We start from the raw sequence: 21,647 nt of genomic DNA, 5'->3' as shown, positions 1-21,647 counted from the left end.
AAATGAAATCGAAATTTACCATAAAGTTCTATTAATCATATTGAAAATGTGTATTTGCTGATTGTTTTATGTAAACAACAGTCCGCCCCTGCATTAGAACAGAGCATCTGTTTTGTACCGGTATGTCTGTATCCGCTTGAGCTTTACTGTATATTTGTAAACTTCATCCTCCCCAACTAGCAACGTTGCCAAATGCCTAATATTGTAAACTTTAATAATTAGTTAAATATTGCAATTAGAAAAAATTTTGAGGACTTATTTTCTTCCTTATGACATGAACAATCATCAGTTAAAATAATGGCACTTATACCCCCGTACACCCTGTATAACAGCGCAATTCATAATTAAAAAATGTTTGCTATTCTTTTGGATTGATCCGAAAATAATAAATTATGCTGATCGCGTTGGGATTTCTATTTTTTTTTTGTTAGGCTGTTTTGCTTTTCAACCGTTGCCTCTATATAGCCCACACTCAATTAATTGCGATAATATTTCTCGATAGATGGCCGGCATCTCACGGAAAGTGAGAAGATGACAGAATGTTATGAAAACTAATAAGTAGGATAAAAAATGAAGTGGATCGTGGCCCTTCTATTCATACTAACAAGTAATTCACTTGAAGAGACATGAGAAACTACGAAAAACTCAAGTCAGGATAGCTAGCTCCTGGGATCGAACCCAGATCTCCCTGAATACAAAACAGACCTCTACGCCACCATGCTATACTGTGTGAAGTTGAATTTACACATTTAATATGAGAGTACATATTTTGCGTTCCTAATGGGAAGAACACAAACGATTGGGGAAAATGCGGAAATTCTACTTGAAGCAAGTAAAGCGATACGATTGGAAGTAAATCCCGAAAAGAATAAGTATATGATTATGTCTCGTGACCAGAATATTGTACGATATGGAAATATAAAAATTGGAGATTTATCCTTCGAAGAGGTGGAAAAATTCAAATATCTTGGAGCAACAGTAACAAATATAAATATCACTCGGGAGGAAATTAAACATTGAATAAATATGGGAAATGCGTGTTATAATTCGGTTGAAAAGCTTTTGCCATCTAGTCTTCTGTCAAAAAATCTGGAAGTTAGAATTTATAAAACAGTTATATTACCGGTTGTTCTGTATGGCTGTGAAACTTGGACTCTCACTTTGAGAGAGGAACAGAGATTAAGGGCGTTTGAGAATAAGGTTCTTAGGAAAATATTTTGGGCTAAGAGGGATGAGGTTACAGGAGAATGGAGAAAGTTACACAACGCAGAGCTGCACACATTGTATTCTTCACCTGACATAATTAGTAACATTAAATCAAGACGTTTGAGATGGGCAGGGCATGTAGCACGTATGGCGAATCCAGAAATGCATATTGTAGAATGTTAGTTGGGAGGTCGGAGGGAAAAACATCTTTGAGGAAGTCGAGACGTAGATGGGAAGATAATATTAAAATGGATTTGAGGGAGGTGGGATATGATGGTAGAGACTGGATAAATCTTGCTCAGGATAGGGACCATTGGCGTGCTTATGTGAGGGCGGCAATAAACCTCTGGGTTCCTTAAAAGCCAGTAAGTAAGTAAGTAACTAAGTAAATAAGTAAGTAAGTAATGTGTCTACAATCAGAATATTATTTGTCACATTCCTCTTTCCCTTTTTCGAGGCCTCTGAAAGAGACTTGCTTTTTTGAATCGTGCGTCTGGACCTTCAAGGTAATTTTGTGGGGATGTTCACTTAGCTCCAATTTCCTGTGTTACTCTTAAACATCAGTACTTCAATTTCACTGGAGCAGTGGAGTTAAGGCTTAAAAGTAGGACACGCATTCAGAGCTCTACGGAAACTACTTTAAGCAGTAAAAACATCTATTCACTTCCTGTAACTGAGTTATCTTCCCCTACGTAAAAAAACTTACCGCTAATGCATTTGCCTGGGTCCCTCTCTTGTCAGTTTCACTTCAAACGGAATAGATTTTGGTATTACTAATATTATGTCGTATTTCAAAGTGCGTCGCAAAGTGATCCTTTTTCGCTATCTGGCCGCTCAAAATACAAAAATTGAGCATAACATATTTACATGTATTATGGAGTTTTTAATTACTGTAATATCCAAGATATGAGATTTGTTACAGTAACGCTTATTTGTGCAGCCCTTGTGTTGCAAATGAAGTCCGAAGTATGGCGTTTCTTGTTATCGTATCTCCAGCCTGAAGCCGTACTCATAATTTACGTTCGATAACTGTGCTTGAAAGGACTTACTTTTTCGACGATGTTCATTGGTCACTAGTGTATTTGGGAGACCAAGGTATGTGCTATATTTGTCATATTTTAAAAATCCCACAGAACTTACTACTTTAAAGGGAAATTTGCTTGAAAATTGAGAAATTATTGCTATTTTAACTTCTAGTTTTGAGTATTTTTACATCCGGAAATTTAGAATTGTCAACCATATTAAAATTAGCTGCTCCTTTTTGCAATTTTGCTTTATTGAGGTTTTGCGGAACGATCTTCTTCATGTTTGGCGCCATACAGATGACAAAGCAGAAAAAAGTGATGAACTATTTAACTGTTTACTGTAATATAGGGTAAAGTTGCCTAATTCCGTGATACGTTTTTTCCACTGAATTTCGCGGGGTTGGGTATCTTGCTAGGAAGTTCACCGATGTCTCAAAAGTAGGTGAATGATACACTCTTTTGAGAAAGATACCTGTCGCTGTAGTCGAACGGCAAAACTTTGACTGACATTCAATTTTAAAAAAAGTACCACGGGATTAGGGGTATCACGGAAATAGGCAACTTTTCCCTATTAATGATTTGAAAACTTACAGATAATCCGTTTTAAATATACTGTTAAGATTGTTAATTTTGCTTGCTTGTCACCGAATCCTGAGTAAATTCCAGTCACAAAAAGAAGTGGCTTGCTTGCTTACTTACTTACTTACTTACTTACTTACTTACTTACTTATGGCTTTTAGGGAACCCGCAGGTTCAATGCCGCCCTCACATAAGCCCGTCATCGGTCCCTATCCTGAGCAAGATTAATCCAGTCCCTACCATCATATCCCACCTCACTCAAATCCAGAGATAATAATAATAATAATAATAATAATAATAATAATAATAATAATAATAACAACAACACTTAACCTTTTAATGTTTCATGAGTGAATTACGTAGCATAATCCCGTTTTATGTTATACAACCGTTTTCCTCGTAATACTTGTAACGAAATCATACATTTAATATTTTCATCATATTGGCAGCAAAAAAATTCGTCCTCCGATCCTGTTTTTGTAGAGGTACATTATTTCGAGAGAGACATTGCGACGATACGCCGCTCGCAGGTCAGAGACAAATACAAATGGAACGGAGTTTGACTCCAGTGAGTGAGAGGGTGGGGGTTGGGGGAGGTAGGAAACAAGAGAAATGCATAGCTATCATTGCGAGCCACAATGTGCTCGCGAGTCACATTTTCGCCTCGGCTGGCGTAAAAGGATCACTGTGCGTCGTAGCGCAGGAGATACATTGTACCAGTCAGGATAATTTGGTACTTCTAATTTAGTTTTAATTTAACTGGTTTTCCATATGTTTACGGAATTTTATGGAAATAGGAAGTTATAATATTGTAAAATATTACACATACATGAGACAAGAGTCATTTGAAACGAAATAGGGAAGTGATACAAAGTTATATAGAAAATTACCTAATCCCAAATTGACCTTACATTGCCTCTGTACCATACGGTGTATGTTAACACATTCGGTCCGTCAAGTTCAAAGACTGTATGAGGAAAAATTCCCAGGTGTTATCGCTCCAAATCAGTTGCAAATAAATTCCTGGGCAAAGGTCGTCTTATAGATAGGAGACGCGGATGTAGGCAAAATATGCCGACACCTGGTCTAGTCAGTGATTTTAATACCGAAAGATGAAGGGCCGTATTCATAGACATTCTTAGCGCGGGCTTTCGGTGGATGATCAGCGAACTAACGTTTTTCGTATTCATAAATCAGTGTCAGCGATATGATATGACATGAATTCTGTTTAGCACGCTCGTAGCCCGGGCTAGCGAAATGTCTATGAATAGCACCCTAAATGTCTATTCCTAAGCAGGAAATGAGAGCTTACGAAGCCAACATACCTCGAATTTGATTTTTTATGTACCGTCAACGCGGGCTACTTTGACCCTTAAGGTGTTACTTGAACCCAGAAGAAACAAATGTTTTCGTGGATGTAAAATAACAGTTTTGTGCCGAAAGTTGTGTTTTTTTTTTCTCTGCAAACTTTCATCTGTACAAATATTTTCACCTAAGTTACTCCAATGATAAATAAACATTTTTTTTTCTTCTGGGTTCAAGTAACACCTTAAGGGTCAAAGTAGCCCGCGTTGACGGTACTACATTATTTTATTTACGTTTGTGATAAGTATGTCAGCTTGTTGTCATATTTCTTACATCTAAATAAGTCTTAACATTCTTTAGATAATGCATGTAAATATTAAAAGTTCACTGATAGCCAAATGTTTCACAATACTGAATTACGACTTATTTGAGAGTTTACTACTTTTGAATAGGAGCGTAATGAAAACAAATAAGCCACCGGCATAGCTCAGTCGACTAAGAAGCAAACATTCTCATGGGGGGGGGGGGCAGATAAGAAAGTTAATAATTTTTCTTCCACCATATTAATAATGTCAAAACAAAATGCTTGTACAAATTTTGGCCACTCGAGCGCATTTACAAAGGCCGTAAAAAATAAGTTTCCCTGGGGCCGTTTACAGAGAGAAAACACAATTTCATTGAAAAAATTTATTGGAACAGATACAACATCTGTTGAGCTATTTTTGAACATATTCACCACTGGAATTGTGACATTTTTCATGCCATGGGATCGACAGAGAGGTGCAGACGGCTGTAACACACTGGTTCCGATCCCAGAGGGCAGATTTCTACGACACAGGGATACAAAAATTGAGGACATGGTCCGAATAAGGCCGTTTACCGCTATACGACCCTTTTCCGAGTATTGATGAATTTGTAAGTAGGGTATCTGTGTCTACTACATTGTAGTAAAATGTTCTGTCTCTTTCTTCATTATACGCCACAGAAGATGTGTTTTGTCATAGTGCTGCGCGTCCGTCAGTCTAACAGGGAATCTCAGTGCAGGGATACAGAACTGGCGAGAGAGGGGTGGAAAGCATGGAGAAAGCGTTGGTTTCCCGTCCACAGTCCAACGGCGTTGAATGACGTATCTGTGGCCTGTACGCAATCACATAAGACAGACACTGAATACAAATCCCCTCCCCTACCAAGTCAATAATGCGGGAATGGATGGAAGGGGTGAGTGACGTTTGCGATGAGTGACGCAGTGCCACAATTCTCGCCCAGTTCTGCAAGCCTGTTCTAGTGAGTCAGTTTCTCTTGTATTGCATGTAAACCATGTCTGAAAACAAAGGAGAAAAGAATACTGTGACCATAAACCAAGTGGAAAACAGAAGCATGGAAAACTAATACGAATAGAAACAGTGGTAAATCATACACGACTTCTCTAAAGAAACTCAAATAACAGGAAAAAAAGTTGTTTCGGAAAGTGTTCTATTAAAACTTGTCTTCACAGCATGTCTGAAGATGACCAACAATCCATTTTTCGATTATTTTGGGATATGGGTTCTAAAATTTATGAAAAATTCCTTTCTTGCTTCTTAAAAACAATGTACATCCAGTCATCTAGGAATAGGAATACGTTGTGGAAATAAAACATCATCTTTAGTGCAGATAAAAAACTTGATGCCCGTCGTTCTTTTCTTCTAAGTCTGTTACAGATTTAAGAAAAAAAGGTTACGAACTCTTCAGAACAGGCAGTTCTTAGGCCTTCCGCTTGATGACAAAAAGGGGCACACACTTAAATCGCCCCCATAAAGCAATTAGGCTTACTACTGTGTGGGAGCTTGTCTTACAGCACCTTAATAGTTTACCGCATAAAACTTCACAATATTGTCAAGCAAAAGCTAGGCTGAATCATTTTGTGGATCCCAATCTGACGATAAAGTAATTGTAGGCCTACAGTAATGGCAAAAAAAAAAAAAAAAAAAACAAAACAAAACAAAAAAAGAACGGACCGACCCTTATAGCTGATTTCAGAGCCTTGTTCACAGTGACAGGACGATAGACTAGTAACTAAGACTTTGGTGGTTCGAATCCTGCCTGTAATGGAAATATTTTTTGTTCCTTATTCAAATTTATTCCCAATACATTTCGATTGCAGCGATAATTTTACTACTTAATTAACTTATTATTCCCAGAACATGAATTTTACCAGCTTATTTTCTAATGGCTTTCGAAATGGGCTACGTCAGCAGTCGAAACTACAACAATTTCAATAGATTACTCGCTATTTTGTGGGCGCGGTGGCTCGTTTCGTGGACTTTGATTATTCCGTCGGTCCGGTTTTTTGCCACTACTGTACACGATGTTTAAGGTATTTTACAAAGGAAATACAGGAGATGCTCTGAAAATAACTTATAATCGGTATCATAAGTTCTTCTGACAAAATTGTAACTTCTCAATTCGTCCTCCACGCACAGATGTATGTGACTGCTGTACTAAATGTGAACTGACGTTGAAAGGCAATATAAATTACGTTTTTTTAAATTAAAGTTCTTACAGCAAAAGAAAAACGTTGCAGCTTACCAAGCTCTGAAAAATGATGAAATGGAGGGTTCAGAGCCATAGCGGGCCAAGCGCCATTTATTAAAAACGGAGAAAGTAAGGGTTAAAGTTAGGTGAATAACAATAATAATAATCCGTGGCGCTACAGCCCGTGAAGGGCCTAGACCGACCAGGCGGCTGCTGGCCTCACGCCCACATTCCGAAGAAGAGGTGGACGATCATCCAACCAGATTGGAGGTATCGTGTGGTTAGCACGATGACCCCCCAACCGTTATAGCTGGTATTCGCAACCGGATCTCGCTACCTATCGTAGCTCCCCAAGTGCATCACGATGCTGGGTGAGCACCGGCCCCATACACTGGCCGAAATTTCATGAGAAAATTTCTTCCCCCATGAGGACTCGAACCAAAAGTTAGGTGAATAGCATAGTTTAATGAAGATTGACATATCATTTAGTTTTAATGTGTATACTTTATATTACTTGCTATATGTTTCCATTCAATTATGGTAATAACTTCATTTTAACTCTTGTTTTCTACGGTAAATGGCGCTTGACCCACTATGGTTCTGAACCCTTCAAATAAATGACAGAAAAATGGAAGAATCGGAAACACTCAGCATGTCTTCGATTTTGCTCAAAATCTGCCCTTGCCGAAGTTGAACTGTACAAATCAATTCTACGAGCGTCTTCTATGGTTTTATATTTTCAATGTGGATGTACATAATATTGATTATTCTAGTTACATGTGCATTTTTCTAGCGAAGAGAGAGAAAAAAACCCCGACTCCATAATCTCATTTGCATATTACAGTCTTCTAGAACTAATGAAAATACGCTAATTTAAGATAGCCTAATAATGATGTTTCCTGACGCTGTTAGAGGTCAGAATAAAAACAACAAATTCCTAGCATGTTGTTCTTGGTTTTAAAAACTTTACAAATAAAGATACTGCACATTTTTCCTGTAAGGAGTTACAACTACAGCAAATGTGACAGGAATTTTGGTATGTACACTAAAATGTTGAAGAAAATACCATTCATTCAGATTGCAGTGTACTATATGCAAGTAATTTCATTTTACCGCCAAATCCAGAATCATTTAAAGTAGCCTATTATGGGATACCTTCATACTAAAAGACTGGTCTGCTGTTCTTCTGCTTTTATTCCTGAAAAAAATAATAACCTGTAAGCAAAGAAGTGACCCCTCTGATGCATAAATGCCAACAGCTTCTGTGTAATCCATCTGGCGTAGTTCCAGCGTCATCCTCAAACTCATTTTTCATTCACTTTAACGTTTGGAAGGCTTCAGTGGAATTGCTAGAGATAAAGAGTCGTACCTATTAAACTATCTCATCCAAGGAAGAAGACGTGAGAAATCTCTATTCAGTCTTGGGTGAAGCAGGAAAAATATGGTATTTGAACAAATATCAACATCAACAGCAACAGAAGACACGTCTGATGGCACAAGTTAAAGAAAGGAAGAAAAAAAAGTGAAAATAATAAACCTTATATTTATACTCGTACATGTTAAAGTAATGTATTCTCTATTTACATTAGAGTGTGCAATTATTGAACTACAATAAATGCGAAGAGGGGATATCCTATTATTTAACCCTAGCACTACTAAGCTTCGATCTGTCACGTGGATGGCTAAGGGGGGCAAAAATTGCCCGCGCTTTGTTTTGATTTTTTAATAGACTAAGAATTACTTTACTATGTTACTACACGATTTTCTATATCAGGAACATTAAAAAAAGACACACATATAAGTATTTATGAAAATAGTCTTATAAAAACGTATATTTCTCACATAGGCTAATGCTTTGGGTATTTAAACTTCAGACTTTTCTGTACTAAGTAATGAACAAAACATTATTTTCATATTTAGCCTACTACACAATTGTCTATATCAGGAACATTCTAAAAGACACATACAGTATATGTGTTTTTGAAAATAGTCTTATAAAAACGTATATTTCTCATATAGGCTAATGCTTTGACTTTTTAAACTTCAGGCTTTTCTGTACTAAGTAATCAACAAAACTATTGTAGATCACATATAACAAAACTAAAAATCAAAGTCACAAATTGCTCAATTGTCAATAGCTTTTTTTTCACTCACTTTCACTTTCATTTTCACAGTTGGTGCATATGATTGTTTTTGCAGAATGAGTGGAACAAACATATTTACAGCACCTGCAGCAAACTATAGACACTTTTGTCATTTTGTCTTTTTCCCTTTTAGAGCTTTTTGTCTTCAAGCAGAGATGACATCTTCCCCGTGAATACGATGCACCAGAAGGAACAACTGCACTAGTACTGGGAAGCGTTTTCCCTAGAACACTTTCTATTGCAGAGATGATAGGCTTTTGCAAACCTATAATATTCTTGGCTCTCTCTTCCACAACTGGCCTAACTAGTTGTTGGCCCAACTCTAGCATATAGAGCCTTCTTACATTATGCTTCTTCTTATTCCAGTCGGGGTTGTTTTTCATGAAAATTGTTCCACCATTGAGACATGCAATATCTATCAAGGTGAAAAATATAGATAGTGGCCACCTTCTAGTCCCCCGCTTCACAGAGTGATGTCGCGTCATTTGATCAATGCTGTCTATACCTCCTTTTGTTTCATTATAGTAGAGATTAACATCTGTTTTCTTTTTCTCTGTCGACTCATCCACTTTTCTATCATTATGTTGTGTGGATAGAAGTAGGAGATTCTTAGTGGGCTTGAGTCTGGTGATGTATGAAACCAAGGTAACTGGTGCCTTGCCTGTTTTCGGGTCTGTGAATAAGAATCTAGAGGAATATAGCTCTCGACGCTGCGTCTTCTTTAGTTCTTCCGGTATGTGCTTTCTGTTACTCTTCAATGTCCCCACCAAAGTCAGCTTGTCATCATTGTAAAGTTCTTCCGCTAGTTCGATGGATGTATAATAACGATCCGTTGTTACATTTCTTCCGGTCCCTTCCAGCGGCTTCACTAGGTGTCTAACAACTGCCTTTACACTCCGTTCCTCGGCGGGTCGCTCGTCCTTTCCTGCATAGACCTCCATTTTCAGAATGTACCGGGTGTGTGCATCCGATAACATCCTAATCAATATGCCATATTTGCCTGGCTTGTCTTTCATAAAGACTTTAAATGGACATCTTCCTCGAAAGAGCGAGAGCATTTCGTCGATTGTTAGATGTGCACTAGGTATGTAGTATTTTACAAACAATTCGTCAATTTTATAGAAAACTTCACGAATGGGGCAAAACTTATCTTGCTTTCGTCTTTCAGTTCTTGTTTGCTTATCATTAAATCTAATCAAGGACAGAAGTTCTCCAAATCGAATACGACTCATTGTAGCTGTGTAGATGTTCTTGCCCAGTACTTTTCCCCATAAATCATCAATTGGCAGTTCAATGTCATTATTTGCACCCATGAGTATCAAAATACCAATGAAGGCATATAATTATTCTGTGTTTGTATGTTTTAGATTCCTAATACTAGCTTCTTCGTTAGTATGATGCACAATAATGTTCACTATTTCAGGAGTTATAAACTTTTTGAAAGATTCTGACGCTTTAGAGGTCAAACCTTCATTTGTCAAACCTTCATGGAAACTCACTATATTCTGTACTGGCCTGCGGACTTGCCTTGGAGGTGCAGTAGTATATTCCCTACCACTTCTTGCTATAACAGCGATGTTAGAAGTAGAAGCGTGCTGCTGATCAGGGGATGAACTTCTCGAACTTGAGTCACTTTCAATTTCTCTGTGATATTCAGTGTCACTGTCGTATGTCACAACATTATCATCTTCTTCTGGATCACTTGCATCATCTATATTATCTTCATTTACCATAGCTGTCACCTCTTTTTCTGTGAGAAAACTCCGAGACATTTTGACACTGATTATTACGAGACATTTCACACAACTAATTTCCAACTGTTCCAGTTTGAATAACAAGACAGTTATTACTTTAAAAGCAACAATGACAACATAATTTGAATTAAATTTGTATATACAGTGGTACCAAAATCAAACAATGTATATTAATCTGATTATTGATCAATATTTTCAGACAGAAAAATTGTCACACCCATGTCTAAGGGGGGGCAAAAATTGCCCGCACTATAAATGAAGATGGTAGGCAGATTTAAATAAATCATAAAAATTATAAGTCCATGTCATTATATACTTGAGATATTAATCTACAACTACCTACAATCTTGTTTCTTCAGGTCAACAATTACATAGTCTACACAAATAAAACAAATAGTGCGGGCAATTTTTGCCCCCCCTTAGCAGTGCTAGGGTTAATAAACTATGGCATAACTGACGTAAAAATATTATGTTTTACAATAAACCAGTTTTGTAGAGGTTAACAAGTGTGTTAAGCATATTAATTACAAGTAATGTTGTTTTCGGAAAAAGGACGTATAAAAAGTTTCGCAATTTTTTTTATTACAGACATGTGATGCTGTTTCTCATATTATGTATATTTATTTCAAAATGAATTTAAATAAGGTTGTGCTTCTGAATGTCTGTTTAACTTCGGCGTAGCAGACTCCTTAACATATAAATCAAGTTTATCTGAAAACATTTTCCATTATACGCCCTTATTCGGGCCATGTCATCAGTTGATCCTACGTTATGACAAATGTCTTATTTCCGGTGGGAAATATGTTGGAAAATAACTCAACAATTGCTATATCTGTTGCAATAAATCTTTCAGTGAAATTATCTTCTTTCTGTAAACGGCCCCAAAGAAGCTTATTTTTGTGGCCCTTGTAATTGAGCTCGAGTGGCCAAAATTTCTATAATAAAATGTTTTGGCATTATTAACATGATGGAAAAATATATATATATTTTTTTTTATTTGCCCCCATGAGAATGTTTGTTGTAAGAGCTGGCCTGACGATCCGGAGTTGCGCTCGGGTGCATGGGCTGATAACCTGGTTGTAATATTCCGAGGTTTTCCCAATTTAAGGCGAATGTCAGGTAATCTATTGCGAAAACTCTGCCTCGTACCGTCAAATACCAACTCGCTATCACCAATCCGATCGACTCTAAATAAACTAGTAGTTGACACAGCGTCGTTAAATAACCAAGTAAAAAAAGATAGGTATGAGGTATGCTCCATATATACAGTACAATGTATTCAGTTTCAGTTAAAGCAATCTCTACATAATCTTTTTTATTTAATAACAAAAATATTAATGCAAAGGAAATTCTATATTTTTTATATAAAGAAAGCATGCCAAACTCAGTTGAAGGGGAAAGTATGACTTCAACCTCACTCCAAAACTTTTAGACACGATTGACGTCCATGCATCGCTCTCAATCAAAAACTTGCTTCAGTGGCGGGTAGTACATAAATTCATGTTGTAAAAATAATCACGACTGTAAACATAAATTAGGATAAGATTGTGAAGTCCACACACAAACTATTGAACATACATCTGTTTAGTCATTAACTGATCTCAGACACCTCTTGCTTTGCACTAATCTATCAATATATACAGATATTCCAATTATACGAACTGTGACATTTTTAACCATCAGATACATTTCTGTTGTAACTAGTATATAAATTTCGACCATTTTTCCCTAATGTTTTTATGAAATTGTTGGCACCAAATCGTTGAACCATTTTATCATTTATGAAACTAAAAAATCCAAAATAAAAACAAAATTCCATAAAGTAAGCAGCACAGCAACAATTTTACATAATTACGTACCTGTAAGTTTGTTTTTAACATAATCTTTACCATGGGCAGCATTGAAATGACTTCTTATACGCATTATAATGCCGTATATAACGAAATTTAACTGAACATAATAGGCTTCATTATCTCCTTCAACAACATATAACCATATTGCCTTTCCTCACTGAAGCTGTAACTTGTTACTGTAGACCAGCCGTGGCGAAAATGTGATCGTGCGCCGAGCCACTGTGTAACCTGCAACGTGCATAGCACCTATGGAGGGAGGCGGACACCCGAAGGGGAAGTGAAGTAATTGTCTGCCTTATTAACGGATTTTCATTTTCCTTATGTCAATCACTTAAATATAATTTTATAGGGTATAAGGTTACAAACTAATGTTTAGTACGTGTAACGAAGAAAGAAATGAACAATGAAACATAGGACACATTATCACAACCTAAAATTAACTGTCTTCAGAATGTCTCTGTGACAGAGTTTCAAAATCAGGAATTATGTCACTTGCTGCCAGTCGTAGTTGATCACGAAGGTATTGTCTGTCAGTCATAATTTTTGCTATTTTCATTGTTGAAAATAATTTTTCACAAACGTAAGTTGTAGCGAATATGGCTTCAACAGAGCAAGCGAAAGAACGAAGCTTCGGATATTTATCTTTTGGCAAAGATTTGAAAAGTTCAACATTTGTAAAGTCCTTACATCTAGCTTTCATTGTAACATAAGGGCTACATTGTAAATCTGTGAGTTTAAATTAATGACCTAACCGCATTATTCGTACATCTGCTGAAAAAGGTTCGAAATAATAATAATAATAATAATAATAATAATAATAATAATAATAATAATAATAATAATAATAATATTTAACCTTTTAATGTTTCATGAGTAACATGTAGTATAATGTTGTTTTGTGTTATACAACCGTTTTCCTCGTAATACTTGTGAACAAATCATGCATTTAATATTCTCACTATATTGGCAGCAAAAAAATGCGTCCTCCCATTCTACTTGAAACTTTCGTTTTTGTACATGGTACATGGTTTCGAGAGCGACATTGCGACGATACGCCACTCGCAGGTCAGAGACAAATACAAATGGAACGGAGTTTGAGTGAGTGGGTTGGGGTTGGGGGAATTAGGAAGCAAGAGAAATGCATAGCTATCATTGCGAGCCACAATGTGCTCGTGAGTCGCATTTTCGCCACGGCTGCTGTAGACAGTGTCATTTTTTTTAAATATTCTCTAAACTGCTCGCCACTGAATGTTCACGTTCTGCAGGTAACGACTGATTGAACAGAATGAAAACAGAGTCACGGACAGGAAATTGGGAATGTAGGGTTGGTGATATTTGCGCTCTAGGGAGCGCATCTTTGAGATTCCTGATATAAAGAATTCAGAAGTAAAGTTTTATCCCATTATTATAAAATAATAGTTAATCCATTTTTGTGAGCACCCATTAAATTATACAAGTAAAATTGTAGTACATTATGCAACGAGCCTATAATAGTATTAATTAAGACGCGAGTATGTTTGTTTATGAAACGAGCACAAGCTCGTTTCATAATTTTCATACGAGAGTATTAATTACCATTATAGGCAAGTTTCATACGACTTTTTATGCTCGACCATATTTCTAACTTGAAATTATTCATAAGCATTCATGTTATGGTTATCGAAGTGAGGAGCGGAACTGACCTTCTAAATTGTGAGATGTGCGCAGACGCGAAAGTATTGATTTTTTCCGAGGCACGAATGTCATTGACCTTGATATAATCTAGAGAATAACGTGAACATTAATCTTGATATAAGCTGGAAATTGATTTAGAATTAAAAAACCGAGATGACAAATTGAATTTATTTGAATATTATTTACAATTAACGCTAATTATTATAGTAACAGAACATAACCTTCTGAAACAGTATTGGATTTCCAGCCTCCGTGACGTTTTGCTAGTTGTCTTTCGATTGCATATCCGAGAATAATCGATACTTGCGGTTTTATAATGGTACAATGGTGATTTCTCATTGGCTGAACAACTGAACTATAATGAATAGATGTACTTTAATGAGGTGCATTAAAGGGCTACTACCTGGTGTATAATTACTGCATTTCAGCATGATCGAGCATAAAATCAATTAATTGTCAATCTTGAAAATTCAATGATGAACTATGTACGTATGTCTAATGGTCTGCCATTACTTAACTATTAAATCTGAAGGTTTTGGTAAAGAGCATAAAGTTCGAATTAGAGTTAACTTCATATACGAACTATTTTTGTAAGTTAATTTTGGTACATGGTTTTCCTTTCTGAACATAAGAAAACTCACAAAAGCAAGCAATAAGAAGCAAAGAATTGAAATTCACGGGTGCTCGTGTAAAGGGGGTTAAGTATGAATTGGCTAAAGCGGGATAAGTAAAGATTTGATCCCTCCACGATTACTTCTGTCTTGTGTTAAAGGGGTTAAATCATTCTTCCATCCATGAGGCAGTTACAATCAGCGTATTCCGAATCTCACCGGTCCGGTGGCATCAATGACGTCACGTTGCAACGAAAATAAGGAACAAAACTGCTGGAAGAATCGATGCTGTCATGGCGACTGTGTAAGTGGTTATCTGTGCTACGCTAGCAAAATTTTGCGAAATTTCCGTACTGCCATCTCGTTCAAATAAAAGAGATCATAAACAACTTATTTCTTGAATCGGTAGTAATAACTGGTCCGTTGACATGTTCGCTCATAAGCCATTAACATATTGTTTTTACGTTGTGCTCATTACAAACTATACAGCAGAACTAAAGCAGAACACACCGCCATGACACAACAGTGCACGATGTCATTCGTCTGCTAATTCCCGCCGTATACAAGAACCAATCAGATTCACTGATGGCGGCTGATGGAGACTGCCACCACCTCTGCAAGTTGATGGCACCGGTGCGACACCGGTGGAGCATCAATGACGTCATCGGTGGAATTCGGAACACCGTGATGCCATCGGATTGCTCACAGGTGAGATTCGGAATACGCTCAATGCTCCGTATTTTGTGACAAAGAGGTTTTGTTCAGTACCAAAAGAGAGAAGTTTACATATCTTACAGTTTGACTTAACCCCCTTTACATGAGCACCCGCGAATTGTGGTAGTTAAGTACGATAGTTAATGGAGGATTTTGTAAGTTAATTTTTGTAGATGGTTTTCTTTATTGGAAATAAGAAACTCATAAAAGAAGAATTGAGAAATAGAGAACTGAAATTTGATAATATTTAAAATAATGATACGGCCTGTCATGTAACTTGATATAATTATGAAACAGTTTTCTAAGTTGGGTATTACATATTTTCCTTTTTTTGGAAATAAGGAAATGTACAAAAGTAAACATTGAAGGAGAGAGAACTGGTACGTTCGGTATTTTTGTAAAGAAAGGCGTGTATCAGGTGTATTGTTGTACAGCTTGAATCGTAAGTAATGTAATTAATTCTGGTGGATCACTCCTTCGGTAAAGAGCAATAAAAATGTCAAATACCATTATGCTATGTTTTGAATAGTTTTCACAAATATGTGCATATTAAAATGTATGAATTATGAGACCGTGCAACGATGCAACGAGCAGGGAGTACACATTAAGTTGTGTTTCTCTGAACGATCCCTTCATCTGGCTTGTTGAATATCATTGCCATGTACACTATGTTTCAACTCTTAAAAAAATACAGATGATATACCGTTCGGTGCTTGTGTTTAAAGTACATTAGTAAACGGAGAATAAACAATGCTCATTTTATGTTAAGCAAATTCTTGAAAATTTTTAAAATAAGTTCTGCAGCCTAATTTTAATTAAAAGTTCAGGGAACACAGACAATAAGACACTTTTATTTCAAACTAAATAGAGAAGATTAGAAATATTTCTACACTCCCATTTCATTTGAATATTCCACAGATCGCAAACAGTAATATGCTTATTTCACGTTATGAAAAGGAAATTTTAAAACATTTAAAACTCTAAAGAAAAAATTAAACCTACGATATGCTTATTTCACGTTACAGTAACGAAAAAAATTAAAAGTATTATTTTTAAACTCTTCGATTTACTTTTAATTAAATATTCGATGACCACAGACATAAGAAAAGCTTATTTTACATTGCACATAGCTAATTAATAGTTAAAGAAAACTCAGTTTGTTGTACTACGGGCATTTTACTTCAGGCAATTATAAATAGTTCCCTCCCACTTTAATTTTTTAAATAGTAATCGGTAAACTTACATACACGATATTAAATTTTCCAAGTTATCCTTAAAATTAATTGTGTTATGTTTACATTTCTCGCTGTCTCACTCATTTCTTGCATTCGCAAGCTGCATCTCTGTAGGCAACATCCTTTACAGCGTTGTCGAAGTGCATCTCGTTTTAAAATTCCTATGCAGAATGAAAACTTACATTTGTTCGGATAAAATTTCTACACATTTAAAAGACAAAACTAAAATTCTTTCAATAATTTATTATCATAATACACTGCTCTCTTAAACTGACTGAGCATATTGGAAACTAATTCAATAGTTTTCCCAAAATACGCAATGGAATGTTTTACATAAAATATTTTTTTCTCGAAAAGGAAGCAAAAAGGAGCAAAATTGTATTAAACTGTTGTGTTTGAAATATCTCAAAGAATAACCCCTTGAAATTAATGGCATTACGTACGGTTCACTCTGTTACATTTTAGCAGTTTAAGAGGTTAGGTACAGCTTACAGTAGTAAAAGTTTGGAAATATTCAACATTTTTTCCTCCATTACTGTATCTTATACAATAATGAAAATTAGTATGTGGAAAACACTGTCTTTCTGCTATATAAAATATATATATATATATATATATATTTTTTTTAGATTTAAAATAATTATTTAAATCTTTCTTTCAAAATTTAGATCACTGTGCAGTGATGATGCGTTTCCCACATAGGCCTAACTAAAAAACTATCCAATGTTCTGTGATGAAATTTTTTGTGTGTATTTATGCATGTCATATCTACAATATGATGCAAGATCACTTCTCTGCCTCTGATAGATTGTCTGATAAAAAATAAATTCATTTTAAAAAATGGTGAAATATTAGTATTTTGTATTACACAAAATAAAAAAAAAATTATTTATTAAGGAATGTAGTTGAAGAGCATGATGTTGTAAACATGAGTTTCAGCAATAGCCTAAATAAAAGAGAGAGAAAATAAAAAAAGGTAAAAAGTTTTTGAGTTATGTGGGAAATGCTTCATCACTGCACAGTGAACTGCCAACATTTTGAATTTTGAACAGAATATATTAATAATTTTTTTTAATCGTAAAAAATATATATATATATATATATATTTGATATAGCAAGACAGTGTTTTATACTTACCAATTTTTCATTATTGTACAAGATACATTAATTAGAGGAAAAAATGTTTAATATTTCCAAAAATTTTACTGCTGTAAGCTGTATCTAACCCCTTAAGTTAATTTTGGTATATATATTTTTTTTATTTTCTTTCAAATAAGGAAACACACAAAAATGAGAAATAGAGATCTGAAATTTTAATAGGCTGTACTAAATAAACTTATGAAATAACACGCAACTTTGTGTGAAATAATTTTGTAAGACAGTTTTGGTGTTTTCTATTTTGGAAAATAAGAAAACGCACAGAAACAAGCGTTGAGAAATGAGATCGTAATTCTTAAAATTTAAAGAAACTTATGGAATGTCACGTAACTTCATTTATTTAATAGTTCATACTTTAAGTTTGGTACGTCGTTTAAGGAAACACGCAAAACCGAGTCTTGAGAAACAGGACACTGAAATTTATAAAATACTAATAATTAATTTATGGCATATGAAAGAGTTTAGATAGCATTGAGAATTATAGAACTGAAATTTTATTAATATTGTAAATTAAGTTATATCTTAGATATTAAATAAATGAAATTCACAGAAACTTTGAAGCAGCTCAGATACGTTTTTTTGTTTATCTAATTGGACCTAAGTTCTGAATTGTCAGTCAAGTTACAGCGAGCTCAGAATATGTGCGTCAGATACGTGTGCAACATCCGACGGTATGATCACATATCACCGTCCTTCGCAAGTCTCTCGTGGCTCCGACTTAAAGAACGTAGAACTTTACACTCTTTGTCTTTACTCTTTCGAATTCTGCACACTTCAACACCAAATTACCTTTCGTCTCGTTTCTCTTATCTATACTCTAACCACGACGTAAATACCAGATCACTTATCTGTGGCACGCTAAGTATACCTCTTCATAGAACATCTTGTTATTCATCATCTTTTACAATATCCACCTCGCGTCAATGGAATTCCTTGTCACAAAGTATTAGGGGCTGCAAGACAATAAACACCTTTAAGAACAGCTTAAAAGATAACCTTATTAGCATTTCACTCCAATCATACTGATTTAAACTATCACTGACTACATTGTTACTTTTTTCTTTAGACATCATCCTGATTGTGCTGTATTTTAATTGTCTCGTAATAATCTCTTTCTATTATCTAATATTATTTGAAATATATTAACATTCTATGTATTTTAGTTTAATTATGCTACACAGTTTATTTCAGTGTTTAATTAATAGTTCATAGTATTTTGTTGTTTAATTTGTAAATAACTTTTGTATACATGTAACTCTCATCTAAATCAAATTGTTGGATTCTTTGTAAGTTCATGCATATGTTATACACTTTTTGCTGGTTGAGTGGAAGAGAAGGCTTTACGGCCTTAACTCTGCCAGCTAAAATAAATCATTATTATTATTATTATTATTATTATTATTATTATTATTATTATTATTATTATTATTATTATTATAAAACTCACAAAAGAAAGCATTGAAAAATAGAGATATAAAATTTTGTTACGTGGCTATTGTCAATAAACTTGATGTAGTGTGAAAAAGTTTTGTAAACTAATTTCTGTACATGGTTTTCCTTTTTGAAAGTAAGGGAACACACAATAGCAAATATTGATAAACAGAAACTGAAATTTTGGCATTATTATAAATAAAATTGTAATTAGTTTTGGTACGAGTTTTTTTTAATAAACGAAATCACAAAAAGAAGGATTCTAAAATGGAGGTGTGTTTTTTAATGTAGCAAATAAAGTTATGGTATATTATGTTAGGTAACATGATACGCGAAACAGTTACTTAAGTTAATTTTACTAAGAAACCTACATGGATTTCTTTTCTGAAAATTAATAAACTTACAAAACCAAACATTGGCAAATGGAGACCAGAAATGTTGGTAGTAATACGAGGCAGATACACTTCTTATTACATACTTACTTACTTACAATTGGCTTTTAACTCCTTCAGTCCTGAATTTATATAAAAAAAAAATTTAAAAAACTGGTCACACAATCATTCTTGGGATCCAAAATTCCCAAATCACGTCTTCAAGGAAAATCAATATTTGGGGACATTTTTGACCTCTGGGGCCCCAAAATTTTAAATTTTATTTTTAATTCAGGTATAGAAATGTTTAAAAAATAATATTCTCCAGTTCTATCACACTGAATTTTTCAAAATATTTGAAAAGTTTCTAAGACATTCCAAAAAAGATAATGTACATCAGGCCTGAAGGGGTCACATAAGCCCGCCATCGGTCCCTATCCTGTGCAAGATTAATCTAATCTCTACTATCATATCCCACCTCCCTCAAATCCATTTTAATATAATTCTCCCATATACGGCTCGGCCTCCCCAAAGGTATTTTTCCCTCCGGTCTCCTAACTAACACTCTATATTCATTTCTGGATTCGCTCATACGTGCTACATGCCGTGCCCATCTTAAACGTCTGGATTTAATGTTCCTAATTATGTCAGATGAATACAATGCGTGCAGTTCTGTGTTGTGTAACTTTCTCCATTCTCCTGTAACTTCATCCCTCTTGGCCCCAAATATATTCCTAACAACCTTGTTCTCAAACACCGTTAATCTCTGTTCCTCTCTCAAAGTGAGAGTCCAAATTTCACAACCATACAGAGCAACCGGTAATATAACTGTTTTATAAATTCTAACTTTCAGATTTTTTGACAGCAGACTAGATGATAAAAGCTTCTCAACCGAATAATAGCGCGCATTTCCCATATTTAATCTGCGTTTAATTTCCTTCCGAGTGTCATTTATATTTGTTTCTGTTGCTCCAAGATAATTGAATTTTTCCACCTCTTCGAAGGATAAATCTCCAATTTTTGTGTTTCCATTTCGTGCAATATATTATGCTTCTTATTAAATCACTAAAATGCGAAATATATTCCCATGATTGAAGATATTTTGCGCATTTTCAAAATTGTAAATAACAAATGAGCGCCAACCTGCGCAACTCTAACGGAAGAGTCTCTGCCTAGTAATCTCAGATCACACTGAAACGTGGGTTTGAGTCCTATTTTGTCTCATTGGCCTACTTGACTGGGCTGTCTGAGAGATATTCCACACCTGTAAGCTGAATTCTTGATCAAATATAATCTATCACAAACTTCATTGACACTAAATAACATCACAGCTGATACACCGTCGTTAAACAAGAGATTATAAAAACAAATTAAAAAATTATAACTCTAAAGATATAATTAAAAAGGAATTAATTTCAAGCATCTGTGGTTACATAAAGACTTAAGATGCACTGTTGAGACCTGTACTTACGTTCGCTCTCTCTGTCCTAAGGAGATGTATTTTTTCACACACTAAGATCCTCTATGGAGCCCGCCTGGCGAGTGAGTGTGTATTTTATGCAATGTGTCCTTGTTTTGTTTAACACGTACAGTAGAGGAGGCAAGGCCTGTTCTGTGACCTTATTATGTGCCGTGGCAATGGCTACATCACAAATGGCTATGGAGATGAAAGGTAGGTTTTAGTATGAGATCAACTTTCGTGCCTGTATAATATTAACCGTCATTAAACGAACTCTCTGATAGCTCTTCTTTCCCTTTTCACACAGCTCTCATGCCAATTCTCGCCTCCCCATCTATATGTTAGTCAAAACAATTCGTTATCTGGGTCGGTGCTTTTTTTTATCTTCAACAACTTATCACTGGAATAAAGCTGAAATTCATCATTGTCAAGTTGATGAAGGTTACATATTACCATATACACTTCATAATTATTAATCGTTCTTAATTAGCTTTATGTAATGTGTGCTCTATTCAGTTTGCATTCAATATTTCTCACAATTAATACATACTTGCAATTGAAACTGAATTAAGGGATTTTTAGACAAACGGCTCAGACACATCAGACTTCGTAAT

General features: G+C 35.1%; 1 protein-coding gene across 2 annotated transcripts in view; it reads right to left on the bottom strand.

Moving 5' to 3' along the window:
- Positions 1-21,354, bottom strand: part of LOC138703425 (cytochrome P450 9e2-like) — an 82,366-nt gene extending 61,012 nt beyond the window's left edge. Inside the window, exons 1-2 of one of the 2 annotated variants that reach the window (XM_069831273.1) lie at positions 21,046-21,354; positions 5,303-5,436 (exon numbers count right to left, since the gene is read on the bottom strand). The gene's annotated coding sequence lies outside the window, so the exon portion shown is untranslated. The remainder of the gene's footprint in view (positions 1-5,302; positions 5,437-21,045) is intronic. The other variant, XM_069831272.1, reaches the window with a different exon arrangement.
- Between the last annotated feature and the right edge of the window lie 293 nt (positions 21,355-21,647).

This window comes from Periplaneta americana, chromosome 7, assembly GCF_040183065.1.
Source record: "Periplaneta americana isolate PAMFEO1 chromosome 7, P.americana_PAMFEO1_priV1, whole genome shotgun sequence".
NCBI classification, from domain to species: Eukaryota; Metazoa; Arthropoda; class Insecta; order Blattodea; family Blattidae; genus Periplaneta; species Periplaneta americana.
This window is presented reverse-complemented; position numbering and strand designations above follow the sequence as displayed.